Source organism: Sebastes umbrosus, chromosome 19 (assembly GCF_015220745.1).
Source record: "Sebastes umbrosus isolate fSebUmb1 chromosome 19, fSebUmb1.pri, whole genome shotgun sequence".
Classification (NCBI taxonomy): Eukaryota; Metazoa; Chordata; class Actinopteri; order Perciformes; family Sebastidae; genus Sebastes; species Sebastes umbrosus.
In genome coordinates, this window is record NC_051287.1 from 26,204,380 (window position 1) to 26,220,932 (window position 16,553).

The window sequence follows — 16,553 nt, forward strand, 5'->3', positions numbered from 1 at the left end:
TATTTATGTATTCTTTTCTAATACATTTCTTTACACATTTCTTTCTACATGTCTTTATGCATTTCTGCCTCATTATGCAAATGAGGGGACACTCAACTGTCACTCAACATGTGTCATGGGGTCAGAGGTCATTGATGGACTATATGTTTGCCAGCTAGCTGCACTCCAGTCTTCATTCCTTGCTCCGTACAGCGGGTCGACCTTAATTAATGGCTACATTTAACTTTAATATTATATTTGCTACATTCAATGACATATTTATTTATTGAGTAATTTATTTATTCATTCATTTATTTTTGAATTTTTTATATGAATATGGATAATTTTGCACCAAGGTGCAACATAGTATCTAAATTTCTACCAGAATATGGTCAAAAATAATTTACTAGGGGGGAAAGAAAATGCTTGAATAACACAGGAAGCTGTTTCCAAAGGAAAAGAAGCTACAACAATAAAAGCACCTTCCCTCTCTAAACCCTATCTTTGTCTTGTTTCCCTCTCTGCTCCGGCCTTGTCAGGACTGAACCACATTGTCCTCCTCGAGCTTCCATCAATTAAAGGAGGAATGCACTTCAAAGGGGTCAAACATGAAGCCACTTTACACTGACTGGGTTGAATAAGGTTGAGTTTGTGACTTTAGAGTATGGGGCAGGTTTAATATGAAGATAAAAGAGCTTGAGAGAAAGTAAACATGTAAGGTTTTAAATCCACTAGGAGCAAAGGGGAATATTGTATTGTAGCTTTGACATTTCTAATTCAGTACTGGCCGACTCTTGACCTAGTTTATATTTGGGGAGTTTGTCTTCTTACAGAGCCTGGGCTGGGTCAGGAACTGCTGCTGCCGTGGCCTTTAAATCCCACTGAGACAGCCATATGCAACAGGCTATAAATACCCTAATCTTGACATGGCTTGACTTGATATATTTGAAATGGCACACTCAAAAGTTTCTGTCGTTATTTTGACAATATGAGCTCTTTATGCTTTGTGTCATAAGGTCATCCTCGCTGGGAACCCCTTTATTCCATGATCATGTTTTCCCTCTCCGGATCAGACTCGTCTATTATAAGAGAGCGTGGTTTATAGATACCAAATGTTTCCTCCAGTACTTCGCCCTCTTTGCAGCCTCTGAAGCCCCGGGCTCTGCTAGGCACACTTTGAGGATAGGATGGTGACACAGCGTAACCAAGAACAGGTTTGAAGCTAACCTTGCAGCTGGATATGTAATAAATGCATAGGCAAAATAATAATAAATTTTAACACAGGACTCATGGGCTGTAAAGAGTAGTGCTATTTTAAATATGTCACCCATGTTTTAGACAAACTCAATAGGTGAAGTAAAGAGCACTGAATTCATATCAGGCTCTAGATACTATATTCTTGATTACTGGTTCCCAAGCAAGGGGTCCCGACCCCCACTAGGGGCCGCCAAAGCTTCACAGGGGGTCGCGAGGCCTTCTTGATTTTAAGGGGTGTAAGACAACTTTTCTAAAATATACAGTTGGCCTATATCTCAGCATTTCATTGTGAAGAAAACTAAATGAAATTGTTATTTTTAAAGTTTGGATTATTATTTAAGAGGATAAGTTTCACGGTGAAGACCTGAACACAGAGCCACCCCTCTCTGCTAAACAACCATCCTGCATTAGATAAGTACACAGTTAAAACAATCAAAGAGCTAATGGAACAATGACCAAGCATCAGGGAGAAGAAAGAAGCCTATTAAGTTTGTGTGATTGTTAACAATGAACCCCCCCCCCGACATAATACAGACAAAGAATTGTATTAAAAGTTCTTAAAATAACAGGAAAACTCATCTCCATTGCAATAGGAAATACACAGGAAATAATCTGCTCAAAATTCATCCAAATGGCAGTATTACATTCACTATTTGGGTTAATTGTACAGTTTATTAGTTGTTCTGTACCGTTATTGTTATGCATTGAATATAATATGAAATAGTCAGGGGTTGTTAATTTACTCAGTGATGGAAAAAGGGGAACCACTGTCCTAGATCTCCCTCCATAGCACTCGTACTCTCAGCCGCCATGACACTAAGTCCTGATCAGGATGGCGGTCATAAATCTGCCAACACAGACCGTCTCACGAGGCACAAGGCAAACAAAGGACCTTCGTTTTCTGCTGCTGATGCTTTTCCTTCCTCTCCTCCAGCCTGTCATTGTGGCGGCGTGTCCTTCCTGGTGTGGACGGGGTCAGACGGTGTTCCTTATGTTCCCGGATCAGGGCTCTTCCTCGAGTTCCTCAGGGTGGCTCTTCGGGGAGGGGGACCGTGACTCCTGACGAAGCCCAGACTCCCTCGTGGGCCCAGATAACTCGAAGGGAAAGGAGGGAATTGAGCTTCCTTTGATAGCTGTGAAAAAAAGTGCAAAAAGTGCTTGAAAGCAGCCCTACGCCTGCTCTGTTGTTCCCGCTTGAAGCAGTTCCCTGTTATATCTGGTAGCATCAACAACTTTAGGAAAACAAGGTACCCACATTTCTACAACAACCTTTGAATGAGCTTCAATGCTCATCTCTTTCATGACTTTACATGACTGTATGGTATAACTATTAAACATCTATTTTAAGTGAGTGTCAAGGCGCTTTAAACAATACTGTCCATCCCAGGGAGAGCGGACACGCTTTGGACTCGTGCTATCTACCAACAACATTCAGACAGCTAACACTAGCATCAACTGAACATAAGCATTCCAACAATATCTTTTTGTATGTGGCAGAACTAAAAACAGTATGGAAGAAGAAAAATAAAAAAAGAGCCAAAAAATACTACTTACTTATATATCTGTGAATAAAACGTGAGGAACAGTCAGAAGGTCTCCCACATTGAGGTTGAAAGTGAAGAGGGTGGGCTGAGTACGAGCGCATGGTGAACATGGTGAATGGCATAGTTGCTTTCTAACTTACTAAAAAGTCTCTGACTCTCTGCCGTCCCGACCAACCCCGCTCTCCCCCTACACTAACTCTCTGGGCATCATCTCAACCATCATCAAGTGTGGGAAAGAATAACTAAAAATGTCTATTCACTGTGGATGTTGGAAAATGATTTGAAGACTCTGACAGAGCAAAATATTTAGCTTGCTTTAAGACGATTAACTGTGCTGTTACCAGGTGGGAGACTTGAGTGGAGAGGTCTTTTATTCCCACAAACTCCTTCAGTGCTGGCTCATTCAGAGGTTAAAGAAAGGGAGAGGGCACTTGTGGAGGAGTTGGAGCTTTGAGGGGGAAACAGAGGGGGCAGGTCAACCTCTAATCTCACTATGAACAGAGGGCACTGCCACCACACACTGACCCCCACCCCCCCTCTGGTCACCCTGCTGGATGGCCTCTTAAAGAATCCAACCAGGGCTAAAGCACATTCCTGTGAAGTTAACAATGAGAGAAGATGAGGAGGAGATCAGAGCCTTGATTGGTAGGAGAGATTAGATATAAACTCACCACGCTGGCTGACCTGCAACGAATCCTGGTTGAGGAATGGAACGCCATCCCACAGCAACGTGTGACCAGGTTGGTGACCAGCATGAGGAGGAGGTGCCAGGCTGTTGTGGCTGCGTATGGATCTTCCACCGCTACTGAGGCTCCTGACGGTGGATTAAATGAATAAAGTGTAAAATTGCCAATATGTCTTGTTTGTTCCTTGTTACTGATAGAGAGTTCAATCATCCAATCCACCAAACAACTCAAAACAAGAGTCAACACCAACAGGAGAATACACTGTTTAGCATTGGCAGAGCATTTTGGCAAATTTCACTTGGGCGCTACCCACATAATCAGCTGTGCTGCTGATCCCACAAATGCATGATCCTTACAAGTTGGACATCATTGTGAAGGTAAATAAACAGGCTTTCCAACGATGTAAAATACAATGACCATTAGCATTGTAACAACAGAGAAATAATCCACCAAACACAAATTTCCAAACTTTTTTCTGAGTTTATAACAATGAATGCCATGTGTTAAATAGAACAGACAGGAGTGTGCAGACAGTGTAGTTACATGCTTGTATTTGAATTGTTGTACCTCATAACACCACCAGGAGGGGCTCACTGCTTTGGTCTGGTTTCCCCTTAACTGTGGATGTCTTCTGGAAAGAGTAGAACACAACACACACAAACACACACAAATCACTGAATTAGAGTAAATAAAGCTTCCACCACTGAGGTAATAGGAATTACAAGAGAGAAAAAAGTAGACACAATACTTGGGCTACCAAAAATACTGAATCATGTACAGTGGTCACTTAAAAAAACATTTCAGCTACCCTCCCATCTGTTTTTATGTCTTTCTCATTGTTAGTTTTCCCTCCAACATGCATCAGATCCTGTTGTATTTACAGTTTTATGTGATGCGTTTAAGTGCAACAGTTCACTGATGTGCAATAAAGAAGTAAGACCAGTAAGACCAGTAAGACCAGTAAGACCAGTAAGACCAGGGGGCTCATAGGCAACAATATGATTAGTGAATGTAAGATAAGACCTAAATGTTAGAACTGTCAGTCGCTGAGTTTTAATCTTTCTTTCACTTTATAGCTGTTCTCATCAACATTTTTATAACAACAACGGATCAAATGACCAGTGGTGGAAAGTATCTAACATTTACTCAAGTACTGTGCTCAGTGCAATTTTGAAGTACTTGTAATTAACTTGAGTATTTCCATTTTAGGGAAATGTGAAGGAAAATATTGTACTTCTACTCAGTTACTAGTTGCTTATCGATAAGTCTAGTTGGAGCCCAGGGCTTTCACCACATCACATTTTCACTACATAATTATCGTGGCCAAAAGAATTCACAATAATGATATTATTGCAATATCTATAGAAAGTTAAAAAAAATAAAAAATAATAATCCTATCAAATTCATCTTTAAAGTATTGTGCATTTTGTCTCTTTTTTTGGCAAAGGACTTACACTCAAAATACGAGTAGCGAGGTTGAGAGAGAGTCTGTAACTATAACTGTATATATTTTATTATTTACACAATATTATCATGTGTATTATTAACATGATATCAATATTTAATTTTTTAAATATCAGTTATTGTCAATACCGAAAGCACAGAACACACAAATCACTGAATTAGAGTAACTACAAAAGCTTCCACCACTGAGGTAATAGGAATTACAAGATAGACACTATACTTGGGCTACCAAAAATACTAAATCATGTACTTGGAAGTATTTCTTTTTTCTTTCTTAATTTTCTAATAAAATGAGGCTGTGGTCTAAAAATCTATTTTTCTGTCAGCACCCCTCCCCTCAGTTAAAACTAGCCCCAACTCGTCTAGGTACAGTGTGAATTGCTGTTAACGCTTTGATGCATCAGTAACAATCTAATATCATATATTCATCTGTGGGCAAAGCCATCTCCAATATCTGCAGACTGCAGACGTAGATGTACATAATGGCGGGTTCACTCCGGGTGCTCCAGTTTCTCACACGTTTAGTGAATATATGGAACTGATTCACTAAATGAAGTAAAAAAAAAAAAAAAAAAAAGAAATCTCTTAAATGTGGTATTCATCTTGAAGGAAAAAAAAATTCTTTTTCCTTCAAGATGAATGCAATAAAGAGCTCCAGTCCTGCCTATCATCCTTGTTACCATATCCACTGGCCTTGGCCATTCATCTTAAAGGGACAGAGAGCAGTGGAGCAGGCCATAGGGTGCCCTTCCAGCGGAGAAAACATGATAAGGTGCCCGCTAGGGTGCCCTTCCAGTGGAGAAAATGTGATGAAGTGTTGTCTAGGGTGCCCTTCCAGTGGAGAAAACGTGATGAAGTGTTGTCTAGGGTGCCCTTCTAGTGGAGAAAACATGATGAAGTGTTGTCTAGGGTGCCCTTCCAGTGGAGAAAATGTGATGAAGTGCCATAGGGTGCCCTTCCAGCGGAGAAACATGATAAGGTGCCCGCTAGGGTGCCCTTCCAGTGGAGAAAATGTGATGAAGTGTTGTCTAGGGTGCCCTTCCAGTGGAGAAAACGTGATGAAGTGTTGTCTAGGGTGCCCTTCCAGTGGAGAAAACGTGATGAAGTGTTGCCTAGGGTGCCCTTCTAGTGGAGAAACATGATAAGCTGCCCGCTAGGGTGCCCTTCCAGTAGAGAAAACGTGATGAAGTGTTGTCTAGGGTGCCCTTCCAGTGGGGGGGGGGGGGGGGGGGCCAGAAGGAGAGAGAAATGGATGAAGTGTTGTCTAGGGTGACCTTCCGTAGAGAAAATGTGATGAAGTGTTGTCTAGGGTGCCCTTCCAGTTGAGAAAATGTGAAGTGCCATAGGGTGGCCTTCCAGTGAAGAAAATGTGATGAAGTGTTGTCTAGGTGGCCTTCCAGTTGAGAAAAGTGATGAACTGCCATAGGGTGCCCTTAATGAAGAAAACATGAAAGTGACCTATAAGGTGCCATTCTAGTGGAGAGGGTGTGATGAAGTGTCCTCTAGGGTGGCCTGAAGGTTGATAAAACACAATACAGTGCCAGATAGGCTGCCTACATGCTTGAAATCTTTCTGCACGCTGGTGCCCTTTTTGTTTTTTTTTGCCCCTGCCCCTCAGACAGCCTGAGTCCGCCACTGGGTGTGTTCTGTCAGTTTTGTTATATCTCACATAGAGTGGACTGCAGAGAAACCTTTATAGACGGTGGCCCAGGAGAGTCCATCAAACAGGCCAAGACACGGCTCAGAGAGGAAGGAAGAGTCCATTTGACACAGATAACCTGGAACACCTGCTCTCAGATCTGTACTACTGTACTACCAGCGTGGAAAGTCATTCATAAATGTTCATATGAGTGAAATGTGTTTTATGCTGACTACCAAATAAATGTCTGAATGTTCCACAGCAAAATAAGGACCACAGATATCCAGCATGCAACAGGACAAACACAGAGCAACAAAGGGCCAACTGGAGCTCTACTTAAAGACAAAGTGAGAGAATACGTCTCTACAGTACAATGCCTGCCGTCATCCAACAAACATGCGTCCCTATTGTGTGAGGAGCCCCTGCAGTCCACTATGTAAACATCCCCTCTGTACCCCATCAGGACTACATTCTATATTCAGACCCTGAGAAGGACGTGATTTCATATCCAACATCCGCCGCAGCCTTCCTCTCTCAGGTGGTGAACGTTCCTCGCAGCCAACCTCCAAAACCAAGGGGGGGAGGGGGTGGGGGGGGGGGAGAGCGGGCAGGGTTGAGTGCAAAGAGGCGCTATATGTGGACTTTGACAATGTAGGGGAGAGCGGGGTCGGTTGGGACCATTCACCATGCGCTCGTACTCAGCCACACCCTCTTCACTTTCAACCTCAGAGTGGAGACCTTCTGACTGGTCCTCACATTTTATTCACAGTTTTGAAATATAAACGTCTGTCACCTAGTGACTGAGTGATGAAGTTACACCATTGGTCGGCCGAGTGTAGTTTCCTCATTGGTCGTTGCTCTTCAAAATGAAAAGGTGGGAACAGTCCTTCATGCAAATGATTCCGTCCAGCATGATGCGTCCGGCTCACTAAACTAGGACCAAACTGTCAAACTAGGCGATCTAGTTCTAAAATGAAAGGAGACTCAGCAGTGGCATCGTCGCCTATTTCTCTCTTTAAATGTTTTCATAGGTAGATTTTGGTGGATTGTTTAGACGGAATAAGTTAAGAAGAAGAAGGTTCACGAGCAGGCCGCCATGTTATTTCCTGTTTGAAACGGCGAGCAGAAAACCAAGGACCAATCAGGTGCACATAGAACGTCAATTGTTCGTTCCATGTCAACATCAGCGCCCAGCAGCAGAGCTATGCTTCTGCCATTTTGGACTGAAGCGACTACCGGACACCAGTAAATCATCCGCCTAAAAAGTGCCATAGAAAAGTAGAACTCAATTATTTCTATTCTATTGTCCTATTCTACCGAAATGGCCTGTGTTGAACAATAAAACATTTTAGATATAATAATCGTTTTCAGTCCAAATGGCGGCGGAAGCTGTAAAAAAACCACAATTTCCTCTCTTTGCTTTTATACTCTTTGACGGGTATTCAATACATCACCGCTTGACCGGCCAGTTGAGTGGAGCAGCGCGTCCAATAGTGTCCTCGCCGGACCTGGTGGACATGTACCGCTGGATTTAACATTATAGACATGACCACTGACTATTAGTGGAACAATTTAGCCACAAATTCACAGACTGACTAAACACGGTGCAGCCGTATACTCGTTTTAACCGAGTCTTGTTGTTGGTAGCTAGCACAGGAGTCAAAAGTGTGTCGGCTCTCCCTAGGATGATTGGGACAGTATTGATTATATATACGTATAATAGGGATGGAACGGTTCAGGTAAAAAGTCAGAACCGTTCGGTTCTCTAGTCACGGTTCGGGGTGTGTATGAATTGTTCGGTTCATTTGAAATAAGTTATGAGGCCGATTGTGTATTTTTTTGTAGAAATCAAGGCCTATTGAAGGAGGCTGGGACACGGGCGGACAGGTAAGAGGTTTAACACATGCGCAGTGTAACTGAAGCTGCGGTCGTGCGTTGCTATTGGCTCAATTTCGGTGAGTGCAGATCAGATTTTACTGCGCATGTGTTGACGAAGCGTGACCCAGCCCCCTTCACGGATGAAGTGCGGCTGTCGGTCAGTTTAGGAAATGGCAAGTAGACACGATAAAGTCCAGTTAGAGGATCCACCAGCATCGTTTGGCTTTGCTGTATGGGAGCATTACGGATTTAGTGTTACCATGAAAATGATGGAAAAAGTAGCGGCAACACTTCGGGTAGGAAAGACCAACTCCTCCCCGCAGCATTTAAACAGCCTCTACATGCAGACTCAGACTCAGACAGGGCAAAAAACATAACCACAGCATCGGGGAGGTTTATAGTGAAAGATATGCAGCCTTATGCAGTCGTGGAGGACGCTGGATTTCAGCATATGATTAACGTAACGTTACTTGAGCCGCGCTATTATATTCCCTCTTGCCGACACTTAAGTAACACAGTAATTCCAGCAGCACAATCCCTGTAATGTGTTTCATATTTATTAATTATTTTTAAACAACACAGTGGTACAGAAATCCAACCGTATTCCTCCAAATACTGCACTTTATGAGTGGAAAAACTAATCTTTCAATTAAGAGCTGATAATCAGGGAATTGAGACACACTGTATGTTATACTGGTGTTGTTGTTTTTAGTATAGTTCTGGTTGAGCTTATGCTTCAATTAATGTTGATGGCCTTAGTCTATAATACATCATATTTATATCAAAATAACAAAGCTGCATTTTTTGTCTGCACTAATTACTGTAGAAGACCTATTCTTTCAGTTAAGATTTGACAATGAAGAAGTGTTTATGTTCTTTATGTAAGCCATACTTGCATGTTGAAATCAGAACATGACCTCCGCACTGTAACATTAATGTACCGAACCCAAAACCGTGATATGAACCCAACCGTGAATTTTGTGAACTGTTCCACCCCTAATATATTATATATATATATACACACCTTGTGACAAATCAACAAAAGCAGACAAAAACAAGACAAAGGTATTTCCTAATTGAATCAGACCCACTGATTTGCCAAATTCCATATCTGAGTAATTCATGAAAATGTAATCATTTTACAAATGTTTTCTTCTTCTCAAAGGAATTATGAACTAGTGACATTGTAAATAAAATGTGTTTAGACTAAATTTAGACTACATTTTTTTTCTATTTAAATGATAGCCCAGAACAAAATGTCCCTCTGTACCGGGGAAAATCCCACAATTCTGGGAAAATGCACTCCTTAGACACCTGTCTCTGTTCAGGGATCAAATTATTTTCATTACTGTTCAAGTAGTCTGTGAATAATGGAAGGTTATTTGGTGTTGATACAAAAGTGTCCCAACTGACCCCGCTCTCCCCTACTTGAATGGTACCTCATTATTTTATTATTATTCACCTTTCTTTCCTCCAGATGAATTCTTTATATCCTGAAAACGTGTGTAACAGTCATGAGCGACAGCGTGTTATTACAGCGACATTCGTTTTTTGTTTCTACTGCATAGTTCCACTTTTACTTCAACTTAAAGCAGCTATAATCAATATTTTTATAACAATACATCAACTCAATGTGAAAACACTCGTAGTGATGTACCTAGAGAGAATTATAACCTGAATCTGTTGTAGCATGAATAATCTAAATGTCTCTTGGCGTTACCGTCACTTTACAAATATTGACCTTGAACTAGCCAACATAATATCCACTGTGGACCCGTCCCGTTGGCAAACACATCCAACTGCACTGATTACTATGGAAGTATGAAGTTGAGCCGAGGAACCTGCGGGGAGAAGCTGACGAAAGACAGACATGCTTGGCTGAGTGTCATAAAACCTTATGAGGGAGCTATAAGGTTCAAGCTGGGCCAAAGCCAAACATTAATCGTACTGTATTAAAACATAAAACTCACCCACTTGAGGGATGCACACACACTTTTGTACAGGATTAGTAACATTTATTTTGAAAAACCAAACATCCACTTTTCTCAGCACACAACACTACTGGGACATAATGTGTTTGTGGAAGAAAATTAATTACTCTTCTGCTTCCAGGTTGAGAAACTAAGCTCCAAAACAAGCCTCGAGATGGTGTGAGCTAATCAATCAGCGCTTTAGCTCAACGGTGGTATTATTTATTGTTTTAAAATGCCGGAAAACATGTATGAGGAAATGCATTACAAGCATATAGAACATGATTAATAGCTCATTTTATGGCTACATGGCAAAGAAATGTAAAAGAGCTTATAGATGTGTTTGATTTCTTTGAATGACTCTAGTCTGTGAGGCGCCGTGAGGTCACATGAGAACATTTTACAAACCAAACAAGACTGTTTCAAGGTGACAGCTGGGACAAAAAGCAAGAATAGGATCAGTGAAAGGACAGGGATAGACAAACACACCTGTGGGGACCTTCAAGGTAACTGGCCCTTTGTGAGTGAGTGTCCTTCAGGTCAAAAGCTAAATAAACACACTGACTGGGGTCTTCAAACACGGGTCTCGAGAGCAACTTGAGCATCTCTGCTGTTAAAAAAAAAAAGCCACAAGAAATAACTGATAATTCAATCAAAGGAAGGTAATCAGAATGTGTGATTATATAGTTACGAGTATAACTTATAACTACGACTGGATGAGACGCAGGAGGAGTGAACTATCTATCTGCCATCTGTGAATCCCTGCTGTGAGAGGGGCTTGGGAACAACCTGCCACAGACAGAGAAGTGAAGGATGAAACGAGGGGAAGCTAAAATAAATGAAAGGAGGAAGCAACAGCAGGTGGGGGTGACAAAACAAACGTAGGGCTTGTTTTACACCCACCCCCTCCACCGGCTGTCCTTCATCAGCAGAGTGACTATAGGGATGGCAACGCCAGTCACTTTGGTACTGACTGAAATATCTCAACAGCTACTGGATTATCATTACATTTTGTACAGACATTAACGGTCCCCACAGAAAGATTCCTACCGACTTTGGGGATCCCTTGATTTCTCCCCTAGCGTTACCACGAGGTTGACATTTGTGGTCTGGAGTGAAATATCTAAACAGCTATTGGATGGATTGAAGGCTGTTCTCATACACCGTTCGTAGTTATACCTACGAAAAAGTAATGCACTGTAATTCGTATATATATGCGACAAAATGATTTTTGTATTTAATCCATGTAGTCGTGAACCAGGAAGTACAAAGAGCAACAAACGCCGGGGTGAATGGGTGTGTCAAAAAAGACCAGACTTTAGCCCAAAAGACCGGTGGTCATACCCTGTGTGAAACCAGAGGTCAACATTGATGTATTGGTCACGTAACTTTTAAGTATTTTTAAGTTACGCCATTTGCAGAGCTATTTGAACCCAAACTACGATCTTTTCTTAAACCTAACTAACTAGCTTTTGTCACGTAACTTCCGTACTTAAAATCACAACTTCCTGTGTTATTTTAACCCAAACTATGATCTTTTCCTTGACCTAACTAACCAGTTTTTGTCACGTACTTATGTACTTATGTTACGCCACTTCCTGTGTTATTTTAACCCAAACTGCAATCTTTTCTTACACCTAACTAACTAGTTTTTGTCACGTAATTTCTGTATATAAGTTACACCACTTCCTTTGTTATTTTAACCCACACTACGATCTTTTCCTAAACCTAACTAACTAGTTTTTGTCACGTAACTTACGTGTATTAGTTACGCCACTTCCTGTTTTTTTAACCGAAACTATGATCTTTTCCTAACCTAACTAACTAGTTTTTGTCACATAACTTATGTACTTAAGTTACGCCACTTCCTGTGTTATTTTAACCCAAACTGCATTCTTTTCTTAAACCTGACTAAGTAGTTATGTTGCATTAACCTAACCTAACTTTTTTTTTGAAAAAGCCTGGAGCGGAAATTGACACGTGCGTCAGGAAAACGCACGAAAAATGAGAAATAACATTTTATGAGAAATCATTCGAGCCGAGAATACGTTGATGGATTGTCATGAAACACATTTATGTTCCTGGTTGGAAGAATTGTTAATTACAATTAAATGTACTTGAATCAAAATAAAAGTATTCACTATGCAAAATGGTCCAATATATGGTAAGATTATTACTACTGATGATTTTTATGTTGTAGCTAGTTGAGGTGGAGCTGTTGGGTTTGGGCGATATGGATAAAACCATTTATTTTCAATATGAGGACATTTTCCAATAATCAAATTGATGTTCAAAGCAATAAACTGCTGCTTTACATTAGACCAAATGTGTAAAAAAAAAAACTTATCTTAATGCCTTTTTATGTCTTATGTAGAAGACTTTCAAACAAATGTAAATGGGTGAAAAATACAATATTTATCTCTGAATCGTGGTAAAATAGAAGAATAAAGTTGCATAAAATGGAAAGCACAGTACTTGTACAGTAAATTGTAGTTAGTTACTTTCCAACATTATAATATTTTTTTACATTTATTCCTGTCATGACTTATTGTAAATTTATTAATAATTATTGTCAGAATTTAGCCTTTATTTTATCTCACCTGCTTGCAACTAATTGACAATTAACTTAATTATGTACATGTACATTTTAGTATATGGTCAATAAATAATTGATTAATGCTGCATAGATCAGCAATAATGATTTTATAAGAACTTCTTTTGGGTTGCCAGGTTGTGACTGCTCTATCCTCCTCCAGCATAACTTCTTTTGTCTTAAAAAAATAAGACAAAATAAAGAAATATTTCATCAAGTACCAGAACAGATAGTACTCTCAGCACACACACACAGCACATCAGTCTCCCACTAAAAGCTGTGAAGTGACACATAGACGGTATAAAGACTCAGCTGTGAGATAAGAGTTCATTACTTCAAGGTTTCTGACGAAGACGGAGAGCGAGGCGGATCGCTAAAGCCATCTGCAGCTCTTGGAATCCTTTCATTTACTCTCCCTCCTTTGGTCTTTGACCCCCCCCTCCCCCATGTAGATAATAAACGGTGTTACAGAGACAAGGAGTCACAAACACTGATTGAACTGTGAAGGTGACTCGGTGCAGACAGCCGATGGACCGAGACGCTGATAAGAGCTGCTCGGGAGGCTGGTGATTGTGTGTGTGTCTGGATGTTTGTGCTCCTGCTTAAACTCACTGCTATTATTAACTGCCACCCACACCACGTACTCACCAACACCAACAAAACGAGAAATTCTGCACACATACAGATACTGATACTATTGATGCATCAGCATGAAAGGGATAGTTTGGCTGTTTCTCAGTGGGGTTGTATGAGGTACGTATCCATAGTCAGTGTATTACCTACAGACAGTAGATGACGGTCAGCACGCCTCCAGTTTGGAGAAACAGACAGGAGTACCAACATGGGAGCAAAGCAATGCACTGCTTTGGGCGGGGCAGCAGCAGAACCTATTTCATCGCCCTAAAAGAAAGACTCAACTAAAAAAAAACAATATTCATTTAAGTGTATACACTATATTTAGAATATTTTCAGATGGGGAATTGAACTCAAAGTGAAACTTATCTATACTTTTTTCTTGAACTGAGAGAGAGCGTAGATACCGTAAGTTTCACATTCAGTTCAGTTCCCCTCCGAAAAGGGCTGTCTGACAGCAAGGTAAAGTGGTGAAAATATTCTAAAGATAGTGTACACTTAAACGGATATAGGTGTTTTTAGGTGAGCTTTTCTTTTAGGTAGCTAAAATACGTCCACAGCAGTACATTGTTTTGCTCCCGTGTCGGTACTCTGTTTCTCCAAGCTGGGGGCGTGCCGAGTGTCATCTGCTGTTAATACCAACCCGCCCGGCCTCACAGGAAGGCGTAGAAATAGCACGACATTACACACACCCACAACATTCCATATGAGGACGCATTTTAGGCTTTTCACGTGTTATTTGTACGCCACACAACAACACTACGGCAACGTCCGCAGTTAAGTTTAGGCAACAAAATCACCAACTTAGGTTTAGGAAAAACATCATGGTTGGGTTTGAAATAGGAATGTGAACTAAGTAAAATACGTACGGAAACAACGTAACGTAAGTAAGGAAAACACGTGACAAACGTCACAAACGTAACTTACAGAACAAACACCAGTCTCGAACACGGCCTCTTGGTTAAAATTTGTGTGTTTGTTGGACTTAACAGCGACACCTGTGGCCGTTAAGTCAACGGAAGTCAGCGTCCTGTTGCTCGCGCTTGTGCTCGCTCTACATAGACATGAACGAGCATCGCTCAAAACAGTGAGGCGACACACGTCAGCTAAAAGCACAATATCACTCTATATTTCAGCTGCTTGGCAGTAATGTTAGCTGACCAGACGAAGGTCTCTCCATGAATCAGTGCTGATACTAGTGTTGGCTTTTCCTGCTTCAGCCTCCCAACCGCGGCCGGAAGGAACAGGGGAGACACCGGAGTTTTGGTCGGAGACGATAACGTTTCTCTCTGTGGAGCCCCGTCACTTCACAAGACACAGGAAACCTCTGTTGGTCTGGAGGAGCTGCAGCAGTTATTTCTGCACAAACGTCCACTGTACATTCACTACATATTCTCAGAGCTACTAACTCTTCTGCAGTGTGGAGTGTGCGCGCATGCACGTGACAGCAAGAGACCGAGAACAAGCGCGGTGTGTGAGGGAAGGCAGGCAGAGGAGCAGAGTACAGCAGAGACTCCTCCGACCGCGGCCAACACTGTTTAACAGACGGGCTTCACTAGATACAACCAAGAGGTTTTGGTGCTTCCGTGTAGTTTGTGTTGGTCTCGTCTGAACAGTGTAGACACACGCGAGCGCGCATGGGACATCGACCCGCAATGATTTATACATGTAAGAAGTTACAAACAGTCCCTTGAACATGCTGACGTGCTAACGGGCTAACTAAGGTATTAAGGGGACTCACTGGCTGGGATGGAAAGCAACAGAAACATTAGATTTGTACGCATCAGGTGGACAGGGTTGTGGTTTAGTTTAATGGCGACAGCTGAGCAGCAACTCTGTGACGGCGACATCCAAAAACACGCCCCCCCCACCCCAGTAGCCTCCGATGGCGCCTTTTCATATGAGAGCCGGTTCATTTTTCAAGCTGATAACTCCCTGAGCACAGACTGACAGGCTCTCTGGGAAGACGGATGGGCCTGCGGAGTCTCGTTAAAAGGGGGGGGACCTCACCACGCTCCTTTGGCCAGGGGCAGGCGGGGGAGTTGCTCTGGGGAGGTCATCGTCTCACACATTAGCGGCCTTTAAATCTTAGCACCAGTCACCGAGCGCAACACGCATCCACATCAGCCGGAGGGGGAACCTGAACTCATATTAATGTAGAACTGAGAGGGGTTCGCTGTACGGCATGTCAGCACTTCATTACGTTTTCCATTGAGGGTTTTGCTGTTTGGGAGACGTGTATTTCAGTGTATACATTACATGGTGCAGATGGTGCCAATGACAGAGACCCAAGAGGATGATTAAGAGGTGGCGAGACAGGAACACGAAGATCTGCATCCGCGGAGCAGGAAGCTCATTCATCGGGGCACGTTTTGTGTCCTTGAACGCAACCTATTCCAGTGTGGTCCAGGAAGAAGAACTGAATTTGTTTTTTTTTAGTTATTTTCAAAAATAAACTGGCAGCAGGGTTGACCAGCATGACCATGTAACTCCTGTGGTGAAGTATAGACTAGTGTCATCTCTCTTTCACTACACATACACAACCCTATGTTCCCCCTGCCGAAATCACAACACACGTTACACAGCTTCTCTGTTAGTAGAGCAGCTACAGATCACCAGGCCATGTTACTGCCCAAACAAGCTTCTCTGCCCTCCTACATGGTAGACTTGTAGTTCCATTACTGCTGGTTCTGTACCGCTTTAATCCCCGTCTCAGTCCACCCTTCCCTCCTGTTCGTCTCCTCATCTATCAGCCCGACTCCACTCATATATTATTGCAGCATTAACGCAGGGAAGCACCCGTCAACCGGAAGATCTGCTGCTGGAGATTGAGCCAGTAACTAAATGGGGCTTCCTGTCTCCCCCCCCCCCCCCCCCCCCCCTCCTTATTCCCTGTCTAATGTTGCCATT

The 16,553-nt window shown here is 42.1% G+C and overlaps 2 long non-coding RNA genes across 2 annotated transcripts in view; both read right to left on the minus strand.

The window, feature by feature from the left end:
* Nucleotides 1-1,535: 1,535 nt before the first annotated feature.
* On the minus strand, nucleotides 1,536-3,494 carry LOC119478363. Its single transcript, XR_005204431.1, has 3 exons — nucleotides 3,452-3,494; nucleotides 2,791-3,374; nucleotides 1,536-2,369 (listed from the first exon to the last, which is right to left on the minus strand). It is a non-coding gene; the product is annotated as an uncharacterized LOC119478363 (long non-coding RNA).
* Nucleotides 3,495-3,544: 50 nt separating this feature from the next.
* Nucleotides 3,545-16,553, minus strand: part of LOC119477977 — a 31,201-nt gene continuing 18,192 nt past the window's right edge. The window contains exons 2-3 of the long non-coding RNA XR_005204352.1: nucleotides 4,034-4,097; nucleotides 3,545-3,594 (exon numbers count right to left, since the gene is read on the minus strand). This is a non-coding gene — a long non-coding RNA (uncharacterized LOC119477977). The remainder of the gene's footprint in view (nucleotides 3,595-4,033; nucleotides 4,098-16,553) is intronic.